The 12,222-nt window shown below is 41.7% G+C and overlaps 1 long non-coding RNA gene across 1 annotated transcript in view; it reads left to right on the top strand.

The window, feature by feature from the left end:
* The window catches only part of LOC116965069, a 181,974-nt gene extending 172,038 nt beyond the window's left edge, over positions 1-9,936 (top strand). The window contains exon 5 of the long non-coding RNA XR_004409121.2: positions 9,925-9,936. This is a non-coding gene — a long non-coding RNA (uncharacterized LOC116965069). The remainder of the gene's footprint in view (positions 1-9,924) is intronic.
* The last annotated feature ends 2,286 nt before the right edge of the window (positions 9,937-12,222 follow it).

Raw genomic sequence — 12,222 nt, 5'->3', positions numbered from 1 at the left:
ATTTTCCATTTTCAATCTGTTTCAGAGCATGGTTTACTTAATCCATTTCAGTAAAAGTTTCAGGGAAGAACAAACTGACCAAACAATTATGCATAAAACTGTAGTGAGGGAAGGGAGGGAAAGAGAAATAAAAAGTAGAAAAAAATCATTGTCTGTTTCATGCCTTTCAAGGTCTTTTTCACACAGTCATTTTTCTTTTACCTGTAATTTTCCCAGTTCATTAATTGTAGGAATTGTCTGGATTGTATCTAGTGATATGGATGCTGCTGGCACTGGTGCTGTAGAGGTTTCATTTTAGATTTTTATATGTAAATCAGAGGTGCGTTTGGGGAAATGCTTGCATTTCCTGGAGGTTGCTAAACTGACAGAAAGTAGTGCCGTGTGGTGAGGGCCAGGCTGTGAGGCCCGGACCGCCCAGGGCGGTACGAGGCCCGCGCGGCGCGGCGGTGGCGCAGGCCGGGGCGCAGGCGAGGGCCCAGCACCCGGTGCTGCCGGGAGCCCCGGCAGCGCGCGGCCAGAGGTGCTGCCTCTGCGCCGCGGCTGGTGCGGCACACGCCTGTCCCCTCACCCAGCCCCTCTGAAAAGCTCCCGTTTCAAGCACGAGGGAGAGGCCAGGAGTTGATGCAGAATGGTCAGAAAATGATGATTGCAAGCAGAGCGTTTCCAGGCCCTGGGGTCTCAGAGAAGGCTTTCTTGCTAATGGAGAGGGGGGGTTTGTTTAGGAAAGGCTGGTTCTGGGAAACAAAATCCCTGGATTGAAAACATGCCCCCCCCCCTCCACTTCGCCCAGGCCTGACCTCGCGGGCTGCCCCTGGCAAGCCCCTGGATCACTGACAAGGCTGCCTGGAGGCTGGCTGACCTCCCCAGGCTACCTGAGCAGCTGGCACTTTGCCTTCCTGCTGCTGGAGCTGTGGAGCTGCACGTATCCTTGGGCTCGCCAAGCTCTCCAGCTGCCCGGCTGGTGGGCTATGAGCTGCCTTGGTTTCCTAGCCCACACGAGGGCAGGGGTCTCTGCCATGATCTCCACATGCTCACGTGTATGTGCTGATGTGTGACACGCTCCCCATGGGGTTCTCCAAAGGTAAATTTTCTCAAAATTCCCATCCTAAGGAAAATTTACATGTCTGACTCTTCATTCATGTTTGGAATGAATTAAAAAATGAGAATTTGAGATTGTTCTCAAAATGGTCATTTTGATTCATGAACAACTTTTGTCATCTTTGAGAAACTGAAGTACCTTTGCAGTAACTTCTGAGGTCGCCATGGGCTCTGTTTGAACTGTGGGGTCCCCATTGCTTCTGTCTGCAACCCCAAAGCCAGGCTGTACACCTCACCAGCACACCAGGCCTCACTCTTGCGACGGTTTCCTCATGTGGACCCAAAGCCTTGTCCTGATGCAAAGCAACGTAGTACAGAACTTACACCGGCCACAAAGGTGCACATTTCTGCACCATGCAGTGGCACGGCAGCACCCACGAGAAGTTCAGCACAGGGCACCACCTCCCACTGTGTAAGTCAGGCGTGGGCATCCCTATGTGTGCTGAGGAGTGATGGTGTCACTTGTCTGTAAGTGTCACAGCAACTGTCTGCCCATACCCTGTCACTGCAGGGCAGTCCTTGCAGGCTAGTGTGAGCATTTCTGCAGGACACAGCATTGTGCCTTGTCAGGTATGGCCAAGGAGGCTGACAGTGGCATGGCTGCCTTCTAATACTGACTTTTTTAGATGAAGTGGAGTGCAGCTGTGTTGAGTAGCACTGGGTGTCCGTAAGGTGGGAACTGGAAGGAAAGCAGGGTTGTACCAGTAGCAAGGATTCTTAATCTTCTGCTTGGTTGTCACAGCGGTGTAGTCATGTCACTGGGAAGCTTTGTCTTGGTCATCCTATTTAGTTCCATGGCAGGAGAGTGTACCAAGTTCTTCTTTACTCTTTGCAGAAAGCTCCAATGAGAAATAAGTGTGAAGCCTTCTCGCACGACACACTGTATAACTGGCCTAGATCTTCTAGAACCAGGCAATATCATTCTTCAATTTGTAGTGAAATAAGGTTGCCTTAATATATACAGTCTATTGGGAGAATAGAGCTGCTTGAACAGCTACTGCTTCAAGCAAAGTGAAATTTTCATGTAAATATCTTAAAATATTTTTATGACCCATCAGCTTGAGTTTTATAAGTCAATGTATGAGTGAATACACAAAGTTTCCCTCTTTGTTTGCATATCCTGCCTGTACTGAGTTTTAAATGTTCATGCTATGTGGACAAAATCCAACTCTACATCTGTTTATGGCATATGTAGGCAGCATCATCTCCAAGATATTTTTTCATGTCTAGTTGAGCTCAGTAGCTTTGTGAAAAGGAACTTGCAAGACCTGAACTAGCTTTCCTGTACCCTAATTCTGACTGTTAATTTCCCATACAGTCTTGGGATCCTCTGGATTTCTTGTCATTTCATGTTCAAATAGGACAGCAGAAAAACTAAAACCAGCCCCCACCTAAGCAAACGGACACACAAGACACCTCTCCCACCACTGATGGCCCAGATAATAATTATGCCCATGCCCCTATGACCACGGTGATGTGACTTCCCAACCTGTGAATCTGGAGACTTTAACTCACAGAATAAAGCCACATACTGGGAAAAAATAGCAGAAAAGCGCCCCGGCAAGGGCTATTGAGTAATATAGGCTGGCACTAATGACCCTACTGGTTCTCTACCAGCTTCACTACCTTCTCAGGGATCCTGGATAAATCCTACAAGCCTCTCATAGGACAGAATTTTGTTCAGCGTGATTTCAGCATTTAGTCTACAAAATCTATGGATCTGTCTATCCCAAGTGTCTATCCTGGGTCTTACCTCTCTGCAGTTTGAACTGATGCTTTAACACAAACTTTTACCTTGATTTCTTTTAGCCCTGGTATGGACATAATGGAGCTATTACACAAGGCCAGGCCTTGCTCACCAATTTGATTATTTCTGTTACTGATTAGGGAAGAAAAGGAGTGCAGAAAAGAGAACATGTTTTTTGTTTTAAAATATTTGTGTGACGCAGCATTTGACAAGTGACAGAGCACTACAGCCTTCATGATGGAAAATAGAAATTTTCCAGTCTCAAAAAATTTGTGGGAACAAGCAGATTTTGATCGAGATGTTTGAAAAATTATTATTATGTTTCATTTTTATAAGGTTGAAGTGCTTTCATGGGTTATAGAGAATTTGATTGAAAGGAAGCACTGGGACTATATCCTAAAGAGTTGCTTTGATATAGATAGATATTTTCATTTGTTGGAATTTTTGCTTCGCCTGAAATTTTGACTGTTCTGATGTGGGACTTTCCTGAGGAATTAAAGCTGTGGCCTTTGATCTGCTCCAATGATACGGGTTGTGATTCACAGGAGCATTGATGGCAATAAACAAAGAAATTCCCTTTCCTGTGCACTGGAAGAAGCTTTACCGTAGCATTGGCTTTTTAAATGCACTCGTTCTCTGTGTGTGTGTGTACATATACATTTTATATGTAACTGTGTCTCTGACTTGATTCTGCACATTCACAACAATCTGCTGCTACTAATGACTCCCTGTGCTGTGTTAGCGATACCTGCCAAGTAATTCAGGATCCTTCCCCTGTGAGCACGCATACCTGATGGCAAGTACCTAAGACTGCAGGTTATAAAAAAAGCTGGTTTATTAAGCTGAAATATAAATATGTGTTTGTGCGGTGGTCCCAGCATATTCTGATATGCTGACAATCGGGGGGAGTGAGAGCGCTACACGAAGGCGGTGGGAACAGCATTCCTTCTGAAGTGCTTGAGAGACAACATTTTAAATATCTCCCCCTTGTGATATACATTATTATTAAGGTGCTGGTTGCAAATTCTGTAACCCGTAGTTTTACCTGATATTTCTAACAACTTAATGAATACTATGACAAATGTAAATAGCATTTCAGTAACACAGGTTTCAAGTTTGTATTAAAAGGAAACAAGGCCCTTAGTAAGACATAGCTCCTGCTAGGCTGTGTGCTGTAAAACCTCATTTGAGACCGTGCCTATACCCAGGAGCCTAGAGCCCAAACAGATGAGAAGGATTTCTATCTTCATTTTTACAAATGAGAAACTGAGGCAAACGAGTCATGAAATGCCATGTCCAGATTGCATGGAGACGGTGTAATAGAGCCAGAAAATGTATTGTGCTATCTTCCTGTCAAAGAGGTGTGTTACTTCCCTGACCTTACTGTTATGGAAACCTTGCGTGAGGTGAGTAGCCTTTCAAGAGTGGGATGCCAGACTGTATTTCTTTTTCCCAAAATAAATATGTCCGTGCCACTAGAAGCTCACCGGTAATCAGGAAATATTGCTTTCCAAAGAGACAAGATGCTTATCAGGTGGCAGTGCTGCATGTCTGCGTGGGGCGGCTGGTGCTGGGGACGGAGTACGAGAGGAGAGGGTGGGCAGGCGGCAGCTCCTGCCCTGCGCAGGGCCCCTGGGAGGGCACCGCGAACCCCCGGTGCCATCACCCCCCAGCACCGGCCAAAACTCGCCCGCCTGCCTGCCCAGCGCTGCTCTCGCGCCTGGTTTAAGCCATGCTGTCACTGCTGGTAAGCGGGGAAGTGGTTGTATTCACAGCATTGCTTGCATTAAGCACAGCTAATGATCTGTCTGAAAAAAAATAATATAAAGCAGACTTCGGTTGAATTCTCTACAGGAAGAAATAAAAAAGAAATGCAAATAGAGGGGAAATGAAAAATGCACAAGAAATAAAGTAATAACAATTAGATGAAGTGACAAAAATGCCAGGTTTGGCTGAAGGAAGCCTTATCTGAAGCAACATCCAAGCATTGGCCCTAATCTCATCAACACCCTTACCCTAATGCTGGTATCATCCCCATAGCGCGACTCAACCTTGTTGGACATGGGCTACAGCTTGGCCCGAGCAGCTTCTCTGCTAGTAATAAAATGCTCTACAAGGTAATTCAGTCATTCTGAGAAGCTTAATTTATGATTTTGCAAAAATTGCCACTCTCTTCTGGGTTTGAAACTAACTTGAGAGAATTTAAGCTGAGTATTAGTAATGCCACTTCTGTGGCAAAGCCATAACCATGAAGGAAAACAGAAATAGGAAATAATGAGGAAAATGCTGTGTAAAGCAGGCGAATTCTCCAGGTGCACTGGTAAGAGCATGTTTTATTAGACATGATTATTTTCTGTGCTGTTTATTCCATCACAGCATCATCTCCATCCTCCTTTTCCTCAGCTCCTCTGCAGTCGCTGTTATTTCACATCATGCTCAATAGAAATAGATGCATATTTATGACCCAAAAAGTAAGTTTTATGTCATCTGTATCGATTTGTTCTTGTTCAATGTGTTATACCAAAATTCAGATTCAGCAAACAAGCAGTGTACCAACTCCAGCAAATAGTGGTTTTGTTCAGTCACAAATCTGTCATTCATGCTGACCCAGCCATGTGCTCTGCTGGCTGCCACAGTGGCAAATACGGCCTTTTTGCTACAGACCTTACCAAAGAACATGACCTGTTATCTTTTTTCTTTCCTTACATCCACTGCTTCGTTCTTCCTTTTGGGCTCCGTGCCTGGTTTTCCATCTCTTGGTGAAATCCTTTCTTCAAAGGTTCTGCTTCCTTATGGGACTCTGGTGGTCTCCATCTATATCCCTGTCCACGTAGAATTCCCACAAGTGACTTACTCTTCATTTCCCTGTTCCTCTTACTTTTTTCCTGTTCTTTTAGCACTTACCTATTCACACGTGCTTTCCAATCACACCTCTTTCCAATCAAATTAGTGCATTTTTTGCCCTTGAGATTACCAATTTCTCTGTGTCCACGCATTTCACCTGAACTCTGGTTACTGAAGGAATCTGCAAGTAAACTGTGCTGGACTACAGGACATCTGTTATCAGATGCACATATTAGATTGTGTTCCTTTGCATGTTATACTTAAAAATGTAACCCCATTCTGCTTAAGAGGTCTTTAGACACTGTGCCAAATAGTGACTACATTACATTACAATTACATATCTGCACTTTGAAGAAAATGCCTCTTCTGTTGTGACACTGTTTTCATCCACTATAATGGTTTTTCTTCCCTAGGAAAGTAAAAGATCATAATGCTTCTATTAACCTTGTTGTCCTAAATGTTTGAGTAGTTAAATTTTAGGTCACTATATTGATTCACAAGGCAACAAGTAAATTCCTTGGTTGGTAAGTATCTGCCAGTTGACTAGGCTTTATCCAATTCCATCTTGCGCCTGGAGCAGCATAATATTTCCATTGCAGTCAGCTTATGGGTGCAAATGATCACATCTGCATCTTGATTTATTCCTTACTAGTTGGAAATATGCAGTGTCAAGTATTCAGTGAATTTTGCTAGGTCCTAATGAGGATTCAGTGTAACAGGATTTTCTCCAGCTTCAGTCTTGTAGAAAAGTTTTTCTGCATATCTGTCTTTTCAAATCAAAAAAGATACAGTGTGGTAGTATACGGTATGTTTTACTTCCAGTAAAGTTTTAGGCTATGCTAAAGAAAAAGAGAACTGTGCACTCCAGTCTTACCACGTACACCACTGTGGTATTGACAAGAAGTAAAAAAAGATGGTTGGGCAACTGAGGACTTACTCCCGAATCTGGCTGAGAAGATGGGAAGAGGGGTTTTGAAGGCCTGCTAATTTTCTTGAACCAGATCAGTAAAAACCAAAGACTTTAGGGCTCCAAAAGGCTGTCCTGAGTTGCTTAACACACAACAACCCGTATATTTAAGTGGTTTGCTAGTCTGGTGTTACTAGAACATATTGTTTTCTTCCCTAAATCCTTTCTTTTCTGACTTACGTGTGTTGGAGAGGAAGTGAATAGCACTCTTTTCTATGGCACTGAAAGGCTTTGTCTGGATTGATAGGAACTGCAGCAGCCTTCATGGGTAACAGGGATTTTTTGTGATGGCAGAGTGTCTGTCCCTGACCACATTATTCACTCATCCAGGCGTTTGTCAGTCCAGGTGTTTCAGAACTGGTCCTGCTGCTTGTTTAAGAGTGAGGTGCCAAGAGGTGCAGTTGCCGTTACGAAAAGATATCCACTTGGTTGCTGAGTTAAAATCAGATTGTCACTGATTTGAAATTTTGATATTGCTGTCCATCATACTAAAATGTGATAATAGTTTCTGTAAAGTTAGTAATCCTCATGCTCATGCAGTGTTATGTAGTAATACTCCTGACCAGTGTAAGCGCGGAGATTTGGTTATTATGTAGAAGAGTTATAATAAGAAATATGACTGCAAAAGCAAAGCAGTCAGTTGAAATTGGTCTATAATTAAATGCTTAGAAAATTCTGTGCTTAGCTCATTTTAAAATCAAGTGCTTCTTTGTAGCAATTTCCTTTCTTTAATTACAATTTCCTGTCTAGTTTGACATTTACAATGCAATCTTGGGGGACATGTTTGTGATTTATTATTCTTGCTCCTATCAGGATATCACTCGGCAGAAATGAGTTTATAAAATAAGAGCTCAAATTATTATGGCCTTTGACCAATAAAGCTGGCTCATAATTTCAGGCCTGAGAAAAGATTAACATTTTTGACAATCAAATGCAGAATTACCAGTGGGGGACAATTTTGAAAACTATTTCAATTTTCTGAAACATTGTACATTTTTAATAAGGAATATATAACTGGCTATATATTGGAGCACAGGCTTAGGAGTAGAAAGAGCAATAGTGAATTGTAAAGCAAACCTGAAAGGAAGACTTTAACATCGAACATTGTTTAGCCTCCTCTGAATGAAAGTGAAACTGCTAAATCAACATTACTTGAAAATTACCTAATGGAAGAGATATAAAAGCTCAGATAAGTTCAGAGCAATGCACTCTCCCTTTTCTTGAGCATTTCTGACTCCATAGGCTAATTCTTCCAGAGGAGCTGGGGGAAATTTTTCTGTTTGTTTTTTTTTCAAATCTTACTGAACAAATTTTCTTCTTGGTTATTATTTTTCTGTTGGGGTCTCTCATTTAGAGAAACAGATGCCCCTGCTAAGCTGCATATTACATGATCTATTCTGCTGTCACTGCTTTTCCAATGACTTTCTTTGTCCCTGATTCAGGAAAATGTCATTGTTCAGGACAACACAGAAGTCAAAATGAATTCTCCATGACTTATGCACATGTTCGAAGTTAAATGTGAACTTGTCTGTAACACAAAATAGGCACCCTGCCTTGTGCTTTGTGAGGAGTGGGTTCTTAAAATCTCTATCCAAAGTGGTAGGTGTGTTTTTAGTGTTAATTTGATGTAATGTCAAAATGGATGGCCTGTAAAATTATATTGAAGGAGAGAGAAATGGTATTGGCAGGGAAGAAAATCTGTATCTTTGGAGATCTTTAAAACAGCTCGTGTACACATTGCTAGGAGGTGCAAATGCTTAGCACCTCTCAAAGTCAGGCTGCTTTTATTTAGATGCCAGCATATAGAGTTAAGAGCCTATTTTTAAGTACTGTGAATTAAAATCATTATTTTAAAGAATCTGTCCTCCCTCATGCCCAAGGAGATGAGAAAACATGGTATTAGTTACTTCATTTTAGTAAGGCGAAAGTGAGAAAGTGGCACAGCTCTGACTCCAAGTAGTTCCTGGGTTAATGACAGGACTAGGAGTCCTGCTGCAGCATTCCAGAGCTCCTGGTCCCCAGCTCAGCTGCTTGCACTGTACTCCTTAGTTACAAGCACACAAAATTTCTGTCGTCCAAAGCACTCTCAGAGCCAGTAGCATTCCATAGGATGTATTTTACTTCAGTGGCAGGTTAAAGTAAATGCTTGAACATCTCTCCCTGCGGCACCTGTCTCCACTTTAGTGTAGTATTCAATGTGGGGAAGAAGTAATATGGAAATTGCATACGCCCATGGAGAGATGGTGATGAGCATCTGCACTGCTGCCCTGAGCAGTGAGACCCTGCAGGAACGAGGGGCTGCCATCTTCCCACAGACAAGGCCCGAGGCAAGTCCATGGGCTGGTTAAAATGTATAGCTCAGAGGTGAGGTAGAGAAAGGATAAAGTCTGCTTAGAAAAAATAGCTGAATAGTTCTAAAAAGTAATATGGTGTCTGTAGTCAGTATTTGCTAGAAAGGAGGAAAGTTGAGTGAGTAATGAGACCAGCATATCTTCATCATCCAGTGTCAAAACAGATGTGAGTTTTGATGCCTAGATATGTTTGACTTTGAACTGTGACCATTAATGGTGACTGGAGAGCCATTTTGTGCAACTTCTTCCATTGCTTAATTATTTTTCTTACAAAGTTACCTTTGGAGGGAGAAGTATTTATTAATCTGTCACCTCTGCAGCTTGATCTTAAGATATAAAATAATCAAGAATGCCATTATTGCCTAGTCTGGAAAGGCACACGTTATGAACTCAAATATCTTCTAGCTATAAAAAGGCTTTATGTGATCATAAAACTTCCAAGTTTACACAGGAGCTGAACATGCCAGTACGCATGCACCAAAACTCTCCATTTGGTCAAAATCTGAGACCTAATGGGTCATGCTCTCTCACCTCTCATTAGACACTGGCTAGGGAGGCCAGTACTGGCAGTTCAGTCCAAAGGCCTTTAAGTTTTTCTAAACTTCCCTAAATTTCTCGAAAAGTTTTCCCTATTGAGTAGGATCCAGTTCAGAAATCCACAGTGTGTTCTAATTTGGCTTGAATTCCTAAATTGAAAGATTTAAATCACCTTTCCAAAACCTTCTCCCTTTTCTTTGAGGATTATGATATACCCTTTAATTCCAGGCAAAGCGAACTCCCATACTGAAAGAAAAACACACTAATGAGATGAGGCTCCTGAGCTGATGTGAATCAACAGAGCTTCACTGGTGTCACTGAAATTATTCTAGTTTATACATGCTGATTACTTGGCCCTAAACATAACAAGATTTTCCCAGATCTGTGTGTTTTGACTCTGTTAAATCTTTCAATCCACATTTGGATAATATATATGTATTTTACTTATGCACAGATGTTTTAGTCCCTGGACAGAAACAGTCATTTGGGTGCTGGCAGAATTCCTCTGTGATAATGTTATTCTTTCAAAAGTCATACCAGTTACGGTTTCAGGCACAGCCAGTGACAAATACAGCAGTGCAACTTTGTTCGGGAACATACCACAAACAGAGAAAAAGAGGAAAACTACTTTGCTGAATGATAATTCCTCCTTGGCATCGCCACTGTAACAATCCTGCCATGGATAAATATATAATAATTCTGTTGTCCTGAGCCACAACTGGCAATTCTGTGGTCATAGCAAACTCTTCCACTTGACTTAGCTGCAGTTGTAGGCTTCCTCATAGACTGGATTAATAAATATCTGTAGGCTTCTCTTCCATTCTTACCAACTGTCTTTTATCTAGCATCTAGCATTTCTGCTGCAAAAAAATAAATGGTACAGATACCTCAAGGTATTGATTCTTTTTTGGTATCAATGTTCCCTTGTCTCTGGACAACAAATGTAAAAACAGTCTGGTGGGAAAACAGGCATTCTGCTGTTGTTTTAGCCTTAGCCTAGGATGCCTTCAGCAACTGTGATATATTAGGAGAACAGGATTTTCTACACAAGGTACTTTACAAATCCTCTCCTAAGTTCTTTATGCATGTACTTATTTGTAAATGGCCTTTTTTTCCCAGAATATGAAGCAAACAGCATTCCTCACTGTTTTCACCTGGACCTTTGGGATTAGACGTCTTCTCCCAAGTAGTTCTTTGCAAACTGATATGGAGGCACACTCTGTGATCTGAAGAACATGGGCTTTCTTTGTGTTCTTAACAGTGGAACAAGTCACATTGTCTAGCCTGGACACAGCATCGACTGATTTTAACTCCTGAAGAGAATCAAAGCATTATCAGCCATTACCCTCAGAGGGTGCCTTTTCGGTGTGAGTCCAAATGCAGAGATGGACCTTTTCTCCCATAAATCACACATGAAGTGTATCTCATCTGACTCTCCTTGAAATCCATGGGGGTTCTGTCATTAAGTCAACAGTAAGCCCACAGTTCATTGTTTGTAATGCATTTATTTGTTCAACCTGAGCACTGCTTTTGGTTTTTTCCAGATAAGCAGAAAGTTCAAGATGGAACCTGATTCCAGTCCCCAAAGTTTTTTTCATTGGTGTAATTCCAACAGCTTCTGATTTACACCAGTTGGAGTTCAGAACTAGGCTCAGCATCCTTGCTTCTGTGTTTTGACCCTGCGCAGCAATGAATAAATGCAGGAAAGAGACTGGTGTGCAGCAAACAGCAGCACTGTTGGCTTGTGAATTTTTGCACGTTTTTCTATTTCCTAATGTTTGTTTGGATTTCACATACTGCCCAGGCAAAATTAATTGCCTGCACATTTCTGAAAATTTAGTCCAATGATCTCCTTTTCTATTTCCTGGACTACATATGCTTTTGGCTGCCAAAAATAACTCCAAGAGACAGGTTACACGGAAGCTGGGATTATCCATGGAAAGTAATAGTAGTACTCTCATGCACGAAGAATGAGCAGGCTGCCGATTGTAATATGTTTAAAGGGTCAACAGAAATCTATAAGTGGTCAAGAAACAAGACAAAACATCGGCCACCAGTCTGATGGGAAAAGCAACATCCATTAAGTCCATTAAATTTAACATTGAAATCAATGTTTAAACCACAAGAAGTAATTAGTGTAATTCATATTACAGACCTTTGGATTTTTGAAACCGGGTTTAATTATATTGAAAAATGACAGCTTCATTTTCCCTCTATGGGTAGGTTACTACCATGTTCCCAATACTTTTATTAGGGCTGGGTGCCGATATCAGGTTTTTAATGACATTAAGCAGAGTAGTGTTTCAGCCATTTGAGGAACAATAAATCAGGTTAGATTCTTTTTGAATGGAGACAACGCAGATCAAGTGGCTTTTAAATCATTTTCCTTTATCACTGTGAAGTAGAGCTGTTCACTTGAAACAGCAGCCCCTGGAAAAAAAAAAAAAAAAAAAAAAAAGAAGTTGCAGAGTGTATAGTGATATTTGGATTCCCTGTCTCCCTTTCCCTGCATCAATGGACAATTCATGAGCTACTGCTAAGCTCTGGAAAAGTATCTCTATAATCCTTTGCCAATACAAACTCCGCATAACTTTTACAAGGTCTTTCATTAGCAGCCTCAGTTTTGAAGAAAGATGAAGTGATACTGTATCTTCTGAACTTAAAACCTTTTAGTGTTG

The sequence above is a fragment of the Tyto alba genome, unplaced genomic scaffold (assembly GCF_018691265.1).
Source record: "Tyto alba isolate M040663 unplaced genomic scaffold, T.alba_DEE_v4.0 Super-Scaffold_8, whole genome shotgun sequence".
In the NCBI taxonomy this organism is placed as follows: domain Eukaryota; kingdom Metazoa; phylum Chordata; class Aves; order Strigiformes; family Tytonidae; genus Tyto; species Tyto alba.
Note: the sequence above shows the minus strand (reverse complement) of the source record. Positions and strands in the feature narration are given on the sequence as shown.